Raw genomic sequence first — 15,874 nt, 5'->3', positions numbered from 1 at the left:
TTCTGCACATTGTTACCTTACAATTTCCAAAATAATATTAAATGAGTTGTGAAGCATTGGTGAAAAGTTTTATAAGTACAACTGAAACAGATTTTATAAGCAAATGAATGCACTGTGACAGGCTTGAAAGATAGGTTAACATGTGTCAAAACAATGAACCTGAAAGATTTAAATTTATTATCCTTAGACAAGAATCATATTAGATGGACTTAATTAGGATTTTCACTATATTCATCCATAAGAATATAAACTTCACTGCAATTTCTGGGGTCTAATTAAAATGGAATATGATCATCCAGAATCCAAAATAACATTTAGTAATCTGAACCAATTTTTAAAAGACATTTTTCACACTATTTGTGACACTTAGAAGTCATGTCTTAGAATTTAAATTTAGAATATTAGCCATGCAGGAGAAATAATAGATTAGTGATAGACTTCCAAATCATAAAATGCTGTTTGAAAAATACTGGGTTTTTTTATTCAGAATTTTTCCTTTCAATATTGAGATCCTTGATAATAAACTTCTTAGGCTTAAAAGGACAAACATTAGCTTTTACATTTTAGAAAATTTGCTGCATATTAGACAATAAGGAAAATACTGGCATATGTATATTTTCTATGCAATGAACCAGCCTTAATAGCCTTAGGTCATAACTGCATGCTTTATTAATCTACTTAAGAAGTGTACCATGATATCTGAGATTTATCCACATAGTCCACATAATCTTACATTTTCTTTTTCTTGTGTACCTTGTTTTTAATTCCCTCTAGTGCCTGTTACATATTTGACTTGGCATAGGGACTTAAATACTAACATTTCTAACTATGGAGAGAGTTACTCTTGTTTTGTTTTTTAATTATTTATTTTAAAGAGAGAAAGAGAGGACGAGTGGGAGGAGCAGAGAAGAGGGAGAGAGATTCTCAAGCAGACTCCATGCTGAGCTCAGAGCTCCATGTGGGGCTTGATCTCACCACCATGAAATCGCAACCTGAGCTGAAACCAAGAGTCAGACACTTAACTGACTATGCCACTTAGGCGCCCTGACATTTATTGTTTTTATTTGAAAATTTGAAAATGGATAAGAAAATTCTCTTTTCAAAATAACATTTTCACTCATATTTAAAGCCATGGGAAATGTTAAGTTTATACAAGTCCACTGGAGATGTAATGTAGTAAGTCCTATGAAAAATATGAATCTGATATTACAATGTCACTAAGGAAACAATATCACAAAAATAGCATCAGGTGTGCTCACAAAGTCATTATTCTAAAAAGATGATATGCCAGAGAATATTTTTAGTGGTTTCACTGTCTAAAGAAAAATAGAACGCTTAGTCATAATGTGCCATAATAGAATTGTTCAATTACTCAGCTAGAAATACCTGTATATATGTGTGTGCGTGTGTGTGTGTGTGTGTGTATACACACATTATATTGTGTATTTTATTTTATGCTAATTATAACTCAGTAAAGCTGATAAAAAATCATTATATGAAATTACTGGAGAACTAACTGACAGAAATTAAAAATAATGATATACTAAATTTTTTTTAAAAACTGGTATACAGTATAAACTTTGGAAGACATTATCAGGTAAAGATAATTTAAAAAGGAGTTTCAAAGACAGGAATCTTGAGAAAGACCTCAAAGTAAATAAAAGATACGATTATATCTATCTGTGGGTGGAGAGTACGCAATTTACAAAGAATAATAAAAATTTTTACTTACATTTTTACTTTACCTAAAAAGGAGAAGTGAATCCATATGTTTACTAGGTACTCATTATTAGCAGTTTATGACAGAATGGAATAAAAGTAATGTCATAATCACTGAAGAACCTTGTTGGACTCAGTGTAATGCAATGATTAAGAGCAAGATGTCTGAGGTCTAGTGACTTGATTTTAAGTAATTGCCCCAAATTCCATAGCTCTGTGATTTTGGACAAATTATTTAATCTCTCTCTAAGCACCAGGATTTTTTATTTGTAATATGGGAAAACCAGTAATATTGTACCTTTGAGATTTGAGGTGAAGATTCAGTGACATAAAATACATAAACTACTTAGTACCAGGTTTGTTGAGAATAAGGGCTCACATATTTTTAATGGAAATTAGACCACAGGGTTAGATCAGGAAAATGTTTACTAGTGGTCTGTATAATAACATGAGGAAGCTGTATTTTTAACAGTGCTTCACAACACTTTCCTATGTTAGGAAGTGATAAATGTTGCAGTGGGGGAAAAAAGGTAAATAGTTTCCTCATTAAGTAAAGTTCACACTAGTAAAGAAGTAAATTTCAGTGGAAACTATGATAATGTCTCTTGTGACATCTCCAAACTGCATGTGTGTTTGGTGGTATGATAACCTCTTTCTTATGAATGATATCTAGGTCATGTTCACTGAAGTCCCTCTATGTATTAGCCCAGTCTGATAGAATGTAAAAGAATTTCAAACTGTCATGAAAAATTAGAGTAATGGAGAAAATCTGAGCATCAGATGCACTAGATTTTGCTTAAAGGGTGCCTAAAAAATAATTTGACAACATTGATAGGCAAGAAACATTGATATGTGGGAAACACATTAGTAAAAAGCATCAAACACAGGGCTGCTAGATTTAAACAATATTTTGCTTAAAAAAAGAAATAAAAGTTAAAATCCTTAAGAGGGAAAAATCCAAAGCAGAAACTGATCATTTTTGGAAAAGGTCTACAAACCGTGCAAACAAAACCCATGGCAGACCTATATAGGAAAGCTATTCAGATGAGGAGAAGTATCAACATCTTCAAAGTTAAGTAAGAAGGATAATCATTGCTTTAACTAAATACATCTCCAAGTGAAATCTGGGGCAAAATAGAGCCATCCCTTGTCATAAATTGAAGGGACATAGTTGTTATCATAGAACTTGTGGTTCTTATGACTGTTTTCATGTTGCTTCTCCAAAACAGATTGTTGAATATATTTACTCATTAACAGAAGTCTCAATAAGTCAACTCCACAAAATAAATACACAGAGAAAAAAATAGAAGAGTAAATTGAGTTTGAATTTTTAATGACATGCATATCAAATTTAGGAGATAGTTAACCATATGCCAAACAATCTGCGGTTTCTTGATATCATTAATAAAGTCACACTCAAATAACATTATTTCATTGAGATTATGACTTAAGCTGTCTTTTCTTTGCATCATATGCTTCAGTGACCACCAGGAACCACCTAGATCCATGTTCTATATTCACGGTGAACAGATTAAATGGCACTGGAAGCCCACATACCCTACACAGGCCTTACTTAATAGACTGGAGACTGAGCTAGTTCTGACACATTAGCAGCCTCTCAGAACATCTAGGTTCCAATGCAGGGGAACATTAGATCTAGAGACTGTTCTGACAATTCAAAGCTTCTCTTTAAAGGCTTACTCAGCCAAGTTCTCTCTCATAATCTATTAATGAGATTTAAAAGAGACTTTGATCAAAATACAGCGGTTGGATCAGATCTTTAACAATATGAAAGTAAGTTTGCTTTTTGACATCTGCTCAACTGCTTTGTCATATACACTCCCCCCTGATTTTTACAAGCTTCACTACTATGCGTCTGTCAGAGACTGCGTACTGCAAAAACGGCTTCTTCTGCATGAGGCAGAGATTCTACAACTAGCAGCCCTACTCAATCACTTGATAAGTGTGTCAGCCATGAGGAGGCCTAAGGCCCTTGCCACTAAATTCCGGGTCATTTGTAAGGCACTATCCAAATTATTTCTTGAGGATGTACATCTTTTAAATAATATGGGCATATGTATCTCAACCTAGTTAAAGGAGCACTATTTATAGTCATTGACATTAGACATTTAGAGACAGGTATATTAATACAAGAACTCTTAAATGTCAGAGTCACCCTTGCCTGGTACCTCTGTAGCAGGCCATGATCCCATAGCTATCCGAAAATATTCTCGTGCTCTCTATTTTCTTCCTGTGAGTTACTTTCTTCTGTTTCAGTTGACACAGTTTACATAGTCTATTTTATACTTGTTCTTGCTTTGCTGTCAGATATTAAGTGGCCTAAACCACCTGACACCTTAGTTCACTACACCCAACTTGTGACTATCTTATTTACTTGGACTAAGCAATCTTGACACAAACAGTTCCTTTTGCCTTCATTTATCAAGGCCCACCTTTCCCAATGTGGTTGAATTTATTCATATTTGACGAGAAGTGTAATAGGTTATAATTCAAGTGGAAAATATATGTGTGAAAAACAGTTCTCTAGCCAGCCCACTCAGGGGTATGATGTACAGTCTGAAAAGATGATTAAACACCATAGAGCAAACCCAAAAGAGATGAACAATTTTAGGTTTCTGCTGTCTCTGTGAAGGGATGCTCTGGGAGCCACCAACACTGAGCACATCTTAGATCTTAGCTACAAATGAAGCCAGAGATCCATTAAGAATGACAGTGACACTTTTCACCAAAATACGGGGCAAAATAAGTATCACAAGCTGTCATTTTCCCACTACACCTGAGGTAGTTTGCAGAGAGGTCTTATACACAGCAACAACTGTATCTCTGCTCTGGAGATTTCTCTTGGCTGGAGGAGGACGCTAGGCCATCAGTCACACAGGGCAAGCTTGAAGTGCATGTAAGTCAATGCCCTGGAGGCTCTCAAACCCAGGAGTTGTAGATAATTTCTCCAATATTTAGATGTAGGGTCAGGAGTTGTAGATAAATTCTTCAATTCCCTGCCACTCGGTGGGAAAATTCTGCAGCATGTTCTCTACAGTTTTTGGTGGCTTCTGGTGATATTAAGCCCAGTTGCCAATAGTGGTAGTTTGTTCATTAACTTACCTTTACTGGATTTACTCCTTTCATTTTCTCACTTGCCTTCTTTCTCAAGTGGTTCCAGGGATCTATGCACAAAGAAATGTATTGTATCCAAATTCTTGTGTTAGTATCTAATGATGGCAGAACTCAAATTAAGACCAAACATAAGGAGCTGTTTCCAGGATTGATTGTATTTATAGAAATGTAGCCCAAATTTTTACCTACATACTATACTGTTTTGACCTCTGCCTTAAGAGGTTAGAAAAGTAAGGATAGATAATTGGTTAATTAAAGGAAGTTATGAGTAAGACGGTAACTGCTGTATTCACACTTTTTTTGATATTATCTTTTAAGTGCTTTGTCTTTAGTCTTAATAAAACATATAAATTAGGCAGAAATGATTTTGCCACTCCTTGATTATGTACTCTTGAACAAGTTACTCAATCTTTCTAAACTCAGTTTATATTTTGTAAGACTGAACAGAGCATAGCTAGTTCATAATTCAATTTTAATTATTGAGTACTTTAAATCTCCCTGTAGATGCTCCATATATTAGTTCTTGTTTTCTTCCTTGAGCTCATCTCTATAATTTCTAGTGTCTCCACTCTGTTGTTTCAAGGTATAGTTTTGGATTGTACACAGGATTCTTGGTGTAGATACTTCATGTTTTGGTAAAAGTGTGTTGTTTTGTTTTTAGGAATAAAGTTTTATGGTGCTTTACATTTTAAACTGAGTGAATTCTAATGTCTTCTGTGTATATTGTGTTAAAAAATGTGGGGCATGAGTACTAGGTCAGCAAATTTAGATCAAAAATTATGTTTGACTCAAGTTTATGTACATATTAGATTTAAGTACATATTAGAAAAGATGCAAAGCAATATAAAGCTTTCTTCACCTTGGGTGGAAACTATTACCCATATGCTAGATATTTAATCCTGGGAATAGAAAAGAAGTGCTTTAATTATTGTGATAAGTAGTATTAAATGTAGACATGTTGATACGGTTTTCTTAAAAGATTTTATTTATTTATTTATTTAAGAGCGAAAGAGACAGAGAACCCATTATTTATTTTTTGTAAATTACTTATTGAGGCATAATCACCATAATGTAAACTATTTAAAGTATAACTTTAATATAAGTATACACTTATGAAAACACCAAAACATCTTCATGAAAACATCTTTGAGGGGCAATAGGAAGGAGAGGAAACAGGGGGGCCCTTCCAAGATAGGTGTAATACCCTATTTTTTCATCTGAGTGTTGTTTGCACAGTTGTCTTCCTAGATTTTCACTGAGCTGTAAGCTAATGATTTGTGGATTTTTTCCAAATGTATGTTATATTTCAATAAAATAAGTCAGTTCTGATTTGTAGCAAATCCCCTGTGCCTTTCTAACTTGAATCTCGATGTCCCATTTGTGTGGTTTTTTTCTATACAAAAATATTTTTCACATATTTATGAGTAAAGATTCAAATCTTCCAGGCATTATAACAGTCTCATGGAATTGTATGTTCAACTAAATCGACAACGTGCTTTTAATATAAATAGTGATCTGCTGTGATAGCTAATTTAAAGCTACATCACCATATGTGAGAGTGGCAAGAGTTAAAAGGTTTTTGCCTGATTTATAAGCTGAAGATTTTGTGTAACTAAAATTCACATAAAACTAATCTAAATCTTAGACAGTTTTTCTTTAAAAGACATACTAATTAGATCTCTAAAAAAGGACTAAAATGCGGGTTATATTTTCCTTGCAAAATTCTTTATGTCTTGTGAAGAAGTAGCTTATGTCTCAGCATCCACTGAGTTCATAAACACCCCTCAATATTTTCACACTATGTAGCTGTGTTATGTGTGAAAAGCGGTCCCTTTTCACCCTTAATTGTCTTCTAATGTATGTTTACCATATGGCAAGCTGCTGAGTGTAACAAAACAGCAATGCTAGTGCTCTTTTATTTTATAGAAATCTCATAGCAAGTAAATCAATAATAATCTTAAGCTGTTTTTTAAGTAGTGTGCGCTGTCTCCTGTCCCCCTCTCCAGAAAGACGACCAAAATAACCTGTGAAGTAAAGATAGGTTTACTGCTACTGCAGCAAAGGGAGTGAACTATTGACAGTCTTAGGAGTTTCTTGGAGCAAGAAGGTCAAGGACAGGGTATTTATAAGATTTGAGGGGCCCAATTATATGTGGGTGTTTCAGTGAAAGAGATTGTATTTGTGAGATGAGAATAGTATTTCAGGAGAGCTGGTTAAATATTCTATTGTTGGGTGTCTGAATTTTCATGAAGTTTCTGGAACAAACTTATGTGTAAGTTTTTCTTCCTCGGTAAGAATTTCTTGGAAGAGTAAAACAATGTTTATGCGGAGTGTTGGATAGTAGAGCTATGTTACTGCAGACAGTAAGGATTTTAAAGAAATCTACCCTGAGAAATGGCTTGATCAATTACTATAAATGCTTAAAATTATCACTAGTAATACAGCACTGGTCTTCCTAGAAGTACTGCATGTTTGCGATGCTGAGAACTATATAAAATAGTAACTTAGTCAATAACGTGGAAAACTTGAATAATTTATAGTTAAAAGCATAAAAGCAGTACTAAGTAAATGTAATGGAAAAGCACAAAATTACTTTACCAAAACGTTTCTTGTAATGATTTTTATCATTTTCTCTTTGCACATTTAAAAAATGTAGTATTTACTTTTTTAAATACAGATCTTTTCTTCAGAAAGTCTTTTCCTAAATTTACTTTTGTCTATGTATTACTCTAGTTTATCACTTTTAGAGGTACAATTTTTTTCACATTTATTTTACTTAAAATAGCAATGTATCCTACAAGTGATGGTATTTTAAAGTTACTGTCAATTCGTTAGCACATATAACAACCTTCTATTTTCAGCATCAGAATCAGTGATGTTAAGTTTGTTGAAATATTGGTGTGTAGGTACAATTTAGTATTAAATATTTGGTAATTCAATATATAATATTGTGAATAAAATTAGGTTATCAATTAGTGTTTATGAGATGAGTGATTCCAAATGCAAGTTGCTTATTCTAGCTCAAGTAGCATAAAATATATTCACTAAATTAAAAATTATTTTAAGAAGCTATTTTTCTAAGTTTTTTTTTTAAATTTACTTATTCATTTAAGTAATCTCTACCCCCAGCGTGGGGCTTGAAACTCAGGATCCTGAGATCAAGAGTTGCATGCTCTTCTAAAATAGGCAGCCAGGTGCCCCATATTTTAAGAAGTTATTAACACCAATAGTTTTATTCTAAATATCATATGGTTTCTGACTTGTAAGTTTGAGTTTATTAAGTTGGTCCATGAATCTAGAAAAAAAAAATCCATTATTGGATCCTTATTAGGCTGATCTTGGCCTTAAGCTACATGTTTAAAAGAATTTTTGTTTTTTGTTTTTTGTTTTTTGAGAGAGAGAGAGTGCACGGCAGTGGGTGGGGGGTAGAGGGAGAGGGAGAGAGAAAATCCCAAGCAGGCTCCATGCCCAGCACAGAGCCTGATGCGGGGCTCAATCTCATGACCCTGAGATCATGACCTGAGCTGAAATCAAGAGTCAATTGCTTAACCGACTGAGCCACCCTCATGCCTCTGTGCTTAAAGAGATTTTAGCATTTAAATGCTCACTGTAAATTAGACTAACAAAGCACAACATAGTGTCCTATTTCTGGGCAATTATTATTTCTAAGTTTTCTACACAGAAATTATCATTAAGATACTCTATTTTCCAAATTATTTATACTTCAAGTTTACTAGATTTAAATACTTTACAGGTTATTGAGTGCAAGGGGGCAAATGCACAGATTTGTAGAAAGGAGTGAAGTTGTCTGAGTTATATATATATAAAGAATCACGCAGGCTTCTGTGTGATTCTTTGGGGAAAGGGAGGCAGGTGAAACAGGAAATGTATGTGAAGCTAGGAAGTTGACATAATCAAGAAGTCCCCTCCCCCTAAAAGAAGAGAGATAGTTGGACGGGTTGGGGAAGATGAACAGTTGTTGTACTCTATATATTTTGACAATAAAGCCAAGATTTCTTCTATGAAATTGTCCAAAATTCTATAGACATGGTTATTTTACTTGTTTCATATTGTGTAATAAAATATAACCTATGTGTTATTTTTCTATATATTTTTGTCACAATGTTTCACTGTGCCTTATAAAGAAGGACAAGAAATATCTAATGACTTGGTGAATACCTCTGAATTAGCTATTGGCTTTTTGAAGAAAATATAACTACAGAATATCTAAGTAGTCCTATGGCTAATTAGATTCTTCTAAGGAAAATTACATTTTTCCCTATAATCTATCAAGGAAATCAAACCACATTAGATATTTCCACTTGAAAAATATTTGCTTTCACATATGAGGGACAAATACACTTTTCTTTAGCTTGACCTCTGAAATATTAATGTGCATAGCTGGCAATCTCCGTTGGTTGGCAAGTATTGTATCTATACAACCACACGTGTGTTTTAACTCTCTGGTTGCTTAAATTTAGTCTGAGCACTGTCAACAGTGCCATTAACATCAACCAATCAACCATCAACAGCAACCAATAATGGGTCAAAAGCTAAGAACTTTGAGATAAGCATGGGAGACCTGGATATGATCTTAATGTGAACACAAGCTATGGACATATCTATATAATACAAAAAGGATGAAAATATGCAGTCTTTCTAGAATATCCTTCCTGGAATAGGTTAGAAAACTTATTTTTATATATTGCCAGTGGATGAAATGAAAGCATCAAGGGCTGAACCTTCCCCTTCTCAGAAACAGCAGCATCATTGGTAAGTTGTTGAGAATAAACCTTAAAAAAATACCATAATTTGGAGTGACAAGGCCTAACAGTGTACAACATTGTCACCAATTTCTTAGCAGTGAATTAACAACATATTAAAGTAGTAAGCTACTAATAGTTCCTTGTAAGCAACAAGTATAATCTATGTATAGCTGAGGTTTATTCCTGAGGAATGGGATGATAGCCTAAGAAGGAATCTGGGAAACATTGCAGCTTAGTGGATACCCTGAATCTGGCAGGGGGGGTTGGGGGGTGGGGAGATCAGTTTACTGAAAAGTAGCTCAAGGAAGACATATCCCTCCTCTCTAATTCCGTCTGTGCAGTTGGCTCTTGAGTGGTTGAACTGCTACTGTCAATAATATGACCACTCCTCATCCCCCCATTTATAATCTGAGAAGAGAATTGCAATAGAACTATGACTGACAGTATAGGTCACATCAAACCACAATTATCCAGAGTTAACTTATTTCCTAATGTAAGGGTTATTTACCTTTGAATATCACATGTGAGACATCAAAAGTTCTTCCCAAACCAGTCCCTTTTGCTAGACGGTTCTGAATGGAAAATCATGCATTTACCTCCTTCTGGCAATTTTTGTGATCTCAGTTCTGAATTTCCTGTGAACAGATTAATACACATGCATACCCACACATCTTATTCTTACACATAAGATGTACTAATACACAGAAAGTTTGGCTTCCAGCCTGAAATATTTTCATGTGTGTTACTTTACAATTTAGATGATGGATAGTGCTTCAGTGATAACTTACTGTTTGAATTAGCAGTCACAATATGAGGTAAAATTAGTACATCCCACTACAAACATCACTCTTGATGGCTTACGTCAAGAGTATTTTTAGAACCTGGACCCTTGTCACTCTCTTTAGAACACCCTTCATGCTGCAAGATGTACACAATCGGATTGAAAAATATTTACCCAAAATCCAATTATAGGGCTCTATTCTTATGCAGCTAGTCTTGATTCAAAATGCTACTTTAAAAATATCTGCCTTTCTCTTAAAGTTATCACAGTATTGTATTATAAAAGTAAATGAGAAAAAACTCTGATTAACTTTCCTTCATGGTTGAAAAATATGTTTTACAACCATGGAACCTCTTTTTATAAATTCAGGCAAAACTATTCCTTTAAACCCCAATGAACTCAATGACTCAGCATACAGGAAGAAGGCGATCTAAGCCAGAGAGAATTAAAATAACTAAAACAGAACAAATATTTAAAAATGCAATTTGAGCAAAAAGGCCTTAACGTTTCCTCAGTTTGACTAAACTTGAAACAGGCTTCTTCCTGACCCTAGGCCCCTGACCTAGAGCATTTACTTTAGAAAACGTATAATTGTAAATTCTTTCTCTGCCCTTTTGAAATGTAAATCTTTAAAACATCTTCTTGATGGTTTTATAAGCCAGGAATGCTTTTCTCAATGACCTGAGAGTCACCCTTTTAAAATGTAATCATCAAGGAAGATAGCACCCTATTTCCCAGTTTTGTTGGGAGGTGAGGAGCTTAAGTTCCTCAAGCACCTTGCTCCAAGCTGTAAAACTACCTGCTGTCAGGAAGATTGGAGAAAGTTTACTTTTCGTTTGAGTAAAGCCAACTAACAAATACAGGGGTTCTTCCATCCTTCCACCCCATGCCAGCTCTTAAATAACTCCCCAGTGCTTACTTTCAGCTGAGTGGAGCTCAGATTGAGTTCTGGTCTTTCTTCCCTATGGCAGTAGCCTTGAAGAAAGTCCCTCTTGTCTATTTAACTTTGTCCAATGTAATTTTTACTTTGACAAATTCAAGAATATTTTCCTGAAATCAAATGAGATGAATTTCGTATGAAAAGATAGTACTCCAGGAAAAACTGCTGACATATTTTGGTATAACTTTGGATTTTAAAGACAAAAAAATGATAATAATACTTTGGGCAGCCAAATATATGATCAAACTACTTCATTAGAAAAATTAAGTCATGCTATAGTAGAATTTATTTACTGCATTGAGGTAGAGTTCAGTATTGGTCCAATTCTTCGTCTATCCCTGTACCCAGATTCCTTGTCATATTATTTTGTAAATTTCTAAAGATAAAACAGTAGAATATATTTCCTCAACAGTTGAATTTGGGTAAGCCACATGTCTTACTTTCGCCAAAGAAATGTTACTGGCGTGACGTGATTAAAAGTTCTGAAAGTGTTCTTATGATGGCACTTACTTGTTCGTGCACTTGCACTGTCACCATGAGAAGGACAGGCTTGGCTAAAGCCTAGTCTCCCTGGCATGGAAGGACACTCCTGGGAAGATGGAGACATGTGGAATAGAGTTACCCCATCCAAGCCCAACCTAGATCAGGTGACCTGAACCAGCCCTTAGGTATGAAGATTACTTCAACGAAAATCATTAGAGCTCCCTGGCTGAGCTCAGAGTAGATCCGTGGACTATCAGCTGATCAACAAAAGCTTAAAAAATGATAATTTAAATGTGGCATGCCACTGAGATTTTGCAGTGATTTGTTATGAAGCAAAAGAGGATCCAATAACATTTAATGACCAAAATTAGTGGAGTGACATCTACAACATTCTCACGAGAATGAAGAAATTTATATCCAGGCAGTTCGTCATTTACATGCAATAATGACAGACAAATCACGTGAACATGCAATAACACAGGGGACATTGTTAACATGAGCCCTTCTAGGGAAAGACAAGGGAATACCTCCAACCATTCAAGTGAAATTGTGGAAATTTAGCAAAAGAAATGGCACTGAACATATAATATATTTAATTAAGGATTCTTGGTTCTAAAACCATGATGGGATAAGGATGAAAGAATGGAATACATACATCACACACAATGACGATGTAGAAATAATACATCTAAAAGAAGTGGTGGGAGAGGACAAGGAAAATATGTAGGAAAAAAATAAGAATGCTTAACGCATGTCTTATCTATAATAACTGTGACTCGGGGCTGACAAAACAAGTAGAAGAAAGCCAAGCTTTCCAGAATATGAAAGTAAATTCTGAGAAAGATGATACCAGTGACAAAAATTAGGAATCTTGTTCTTAAAATAAGAATCTGATCTTATAAGTAAAAAAGAAGGAAGTAGATGTATTATATAAAATCCTAAGCCTAAAGTTACGTGAGCCATCTCTTTTGCCCTGTCTGACAACCTCTGAGCCTGTATTTTACTCTAGCCATTGTGGGGACAATAGTGGTCATTTCATGCAGCTGTACCCAGATGGGGCCTTTCCTCAGCTTTGTAACTATTTTTTCTTTCTGTTTCTCTGGGGTCTATGGCTGTATTGTGACTTTTGTTAAACTAACATTTGTTAAGTATAGCCTTAGGGTGTTGATAGTGAGTCAAGGTTCAACAACAGACTGCAAGGGAGTGAAGTAGAGAAGCTTATTACTCACAGGTCCTGAAGGAGGTACACATCGTGCCTCAAGGAGCTGCAAAGAGAGGTCAAGGCAGGGTCCAGACAGGTAGCAGCAGGACCTGGGGCACATGCCTCTAGTAGGGTTGAGTGCTCTGGGGTTCCCAGGCTAAGGGAAGGTTGGTAATTCAAACCAAAAAGGGTGGTTTTGTTAAGCTCAGTGGGGGTCCTATCGAAGGGGCACACAAGGGGAGGGAGTTGGGAGGCAAGAGAGACTATTATTACCAAGTGTGCTGGGGAAGTCACATCAGGAACTTATAATTACTTGTGACTCTGCCACCTGTTATCTAGGACATGTTATCAAGGGCATATGGGAGAGGCTAGTGTCAATTCAAAATCCCTGAGGCCTCTTGGCCACATAAAATGGATGCTAAAGAGCAATATTATGGAGTAGTTTAGCTAAACTCTCAATAGATTGGGACTCCTGACAAAGTCACAGGACCCTCTCCAAGAAAACCTGGAAGTGTTCAGGGGGTAATGGTTAACACACCAGGAATCAGCTCCTTGACCAACAGGCTGAGTGCTACTAACTCTATGTCAGAACATGCCAATGGAATTGGGCATCACTGCCCACAGCTGTGCACTCTTCCCTTCATTTCTCATTTCTCTCTCTCCAGCCCCTCACCTTGTTCTCTGAGATCGCTTCCCAAAACAAAACTGCACAGCAAGCCCTTGTCTTGGGTGCCATTTTCTGATGGAAACCAAGGTTTAAAAAAAATCAGAAGAGACCTTGGGTGGCTCAGTCTGTTAAGCATCTAACTCTTGATTTTGGCTCAGGTCATGATCTCAGGGTCATGAGATCAAGCCTCATGATGGGCTCTGCATACTGGGCATGGAGACTGTTTAAGATTCTCTCTTTCCCTCTGCCTCTCCCTGCTTGCTCTCTCTCTCTCTAAAAAAATAAAAGGTAAGTACTAAAACAAATTGTCAAACTTTCAAAAAATTTAAAGAGTTACAGTAAAAAATATGAAAATGTCACTGACTATATGGGAAAAAATTACAGTTACTGTTGATACTACTGTGGTTTGTTGCCTACTTTCATAACTGAAGGAAATGCTAAATTTAAGTTCCACATTAAGAAACACTAAAGATATCATAATATCCCCATCCCATTTTATGGACCCTGCTGAATTGCATCAGTGGACCCATAAGTTAGGAACTTCTGGTTTAGTAAGTGTTTTTCATGGCAAACTCACTCATGACTTTAAACTTTATCCTGTTAAAGAACTAACATTATTCACTCCAAGACAATTTCTCAAATGTAGGTACATTTTTAAAGGATTCTGGTTGGTCTTTTAAATGTCATTGATCACATGTACAACGTGCATATATGTATTTTCTTAATTATATGCAACTTTAAAACTTCTACAGGGCAGGTTTTGTCCGTTATTTACAGAAGAGGAAAAAATAGCAAGTAAATTCAACTCTTGCTCAGAGTGACTTGACTAATAAGTGCAGGAAGCTGACATAGACCCAGGTTAGCAGAAAGATTCCTTGCCATGATGGGATACAGTAGGCTCTGGAGGCTTCATATCTGGTATGGTATCTCAGGTAATTCACTTAACCACATACACTCTTAGAACCTTATTTACAAATTGAAGAGGATATAACCCTTTCACAAGATGTTTATCAGAGTGTTTTTATTTATGAAAGATTTTCTGTGCAAGTATACTGAGGGCATAGAGGGGGAAGAAAAAACATGGCCACTGCTTTAAAGAACTTATTTTGTTGGTGAGATGAGAAACCTTTACATGAAGCAAATGGAAGACTGGGATTTATATAACAACTGAATGGGAAGGATGTGAATATCTCATCAAATAGCTAGTCACCACCAAGTGTAGACAATGGAAACGGCCCTACCTTCCCCAAAAGAATTACAGTAGCCTAAAGAAAGTCTTTGCTGGAGAAAGTTAGATACCCCTCCTTCCAAATAAGGAGTGGAACAGGAAAAAGAATATGATTGATGCATGCTGAATTCTCCCGAATTCACTAATCAGAAAAGCTGTTCCTTCTCTGAAATAGATGCCATGAATGGAGCACTCTCCACCTGGAAGGAAAATATAGGGGTAAGGAATACGTGCATTATGTATTAAAAGATGAGAATTTTTATGTCACTTTACATTTGTAAGAATCAGGTCAGCTTTACAAAAATGACATAAAACATACTGATAACACATTAATTAGCAAAGTGAAACAGTAGGTGAGACTGAAGGAAAAGAACTGGTAGAACATGAGTATCATAAACCAAGATCAAAGTAAAACCCAAGTTCAATCTAGTCACGGGTCATGGGCAGAAGAGGAAGACAGGAAGGAATTAAAATGAAGAAAGAATTAAATTTATAAAAAAGAAAGAAATCTTGCCATTTACAACACTGTGGATGGAGCTAGAGCGTATTACACTAAGTGAAATAACTCAGAGAAAGACAAACATCATATGATTTCACTCATATGTGGAATTTAAGAAACAAAACAGATGAACATAGGGGAAAGAGAGAGAGAGAGAGAGGCAAACCATAAAACAGACTCTAACTAGAGAGAACAAACTGAGGGTTGCTGGAGGGGAGGTTGGTGGGGGGTGGGCTAAATGGGGGATGGGGATTAAGGAGGACACTTGTGATGAACACCGGGTGTTGTATGGAAGTGATGAGTCACTAAATTCTACTCCTGAAACCAATCTTACACTGTATGTTAACTAAATGGAATTTAAATACTAACTTGAAAAAGAAAAAAAAAAGAGGCAAATTTGACAGATGAACTGTTAGTGTGACTGTGAGTTCCTAAATGAAGGCAAAATAAATGTC

The sequence above is a fragment of the Eumetopias jubatus genome, unplaced genomic scaffold (genome assembly GCF_037043125.1).
Source record: "Eumetopias jubatus isolate StellerSeaLion01/CBP00866 unplaced genomic scaffold, mEumJub1_p1.0 scaffold_3, whole genome shotgun sequence".
NCBI lineage: Eukaryota > Metazoa > Chordata > Mammalia > Carnivora > Otariidae > Eumetopias > Eumetopias jubatus.
Note: the sequence above shows the minus strand (reverse complement) of the source record.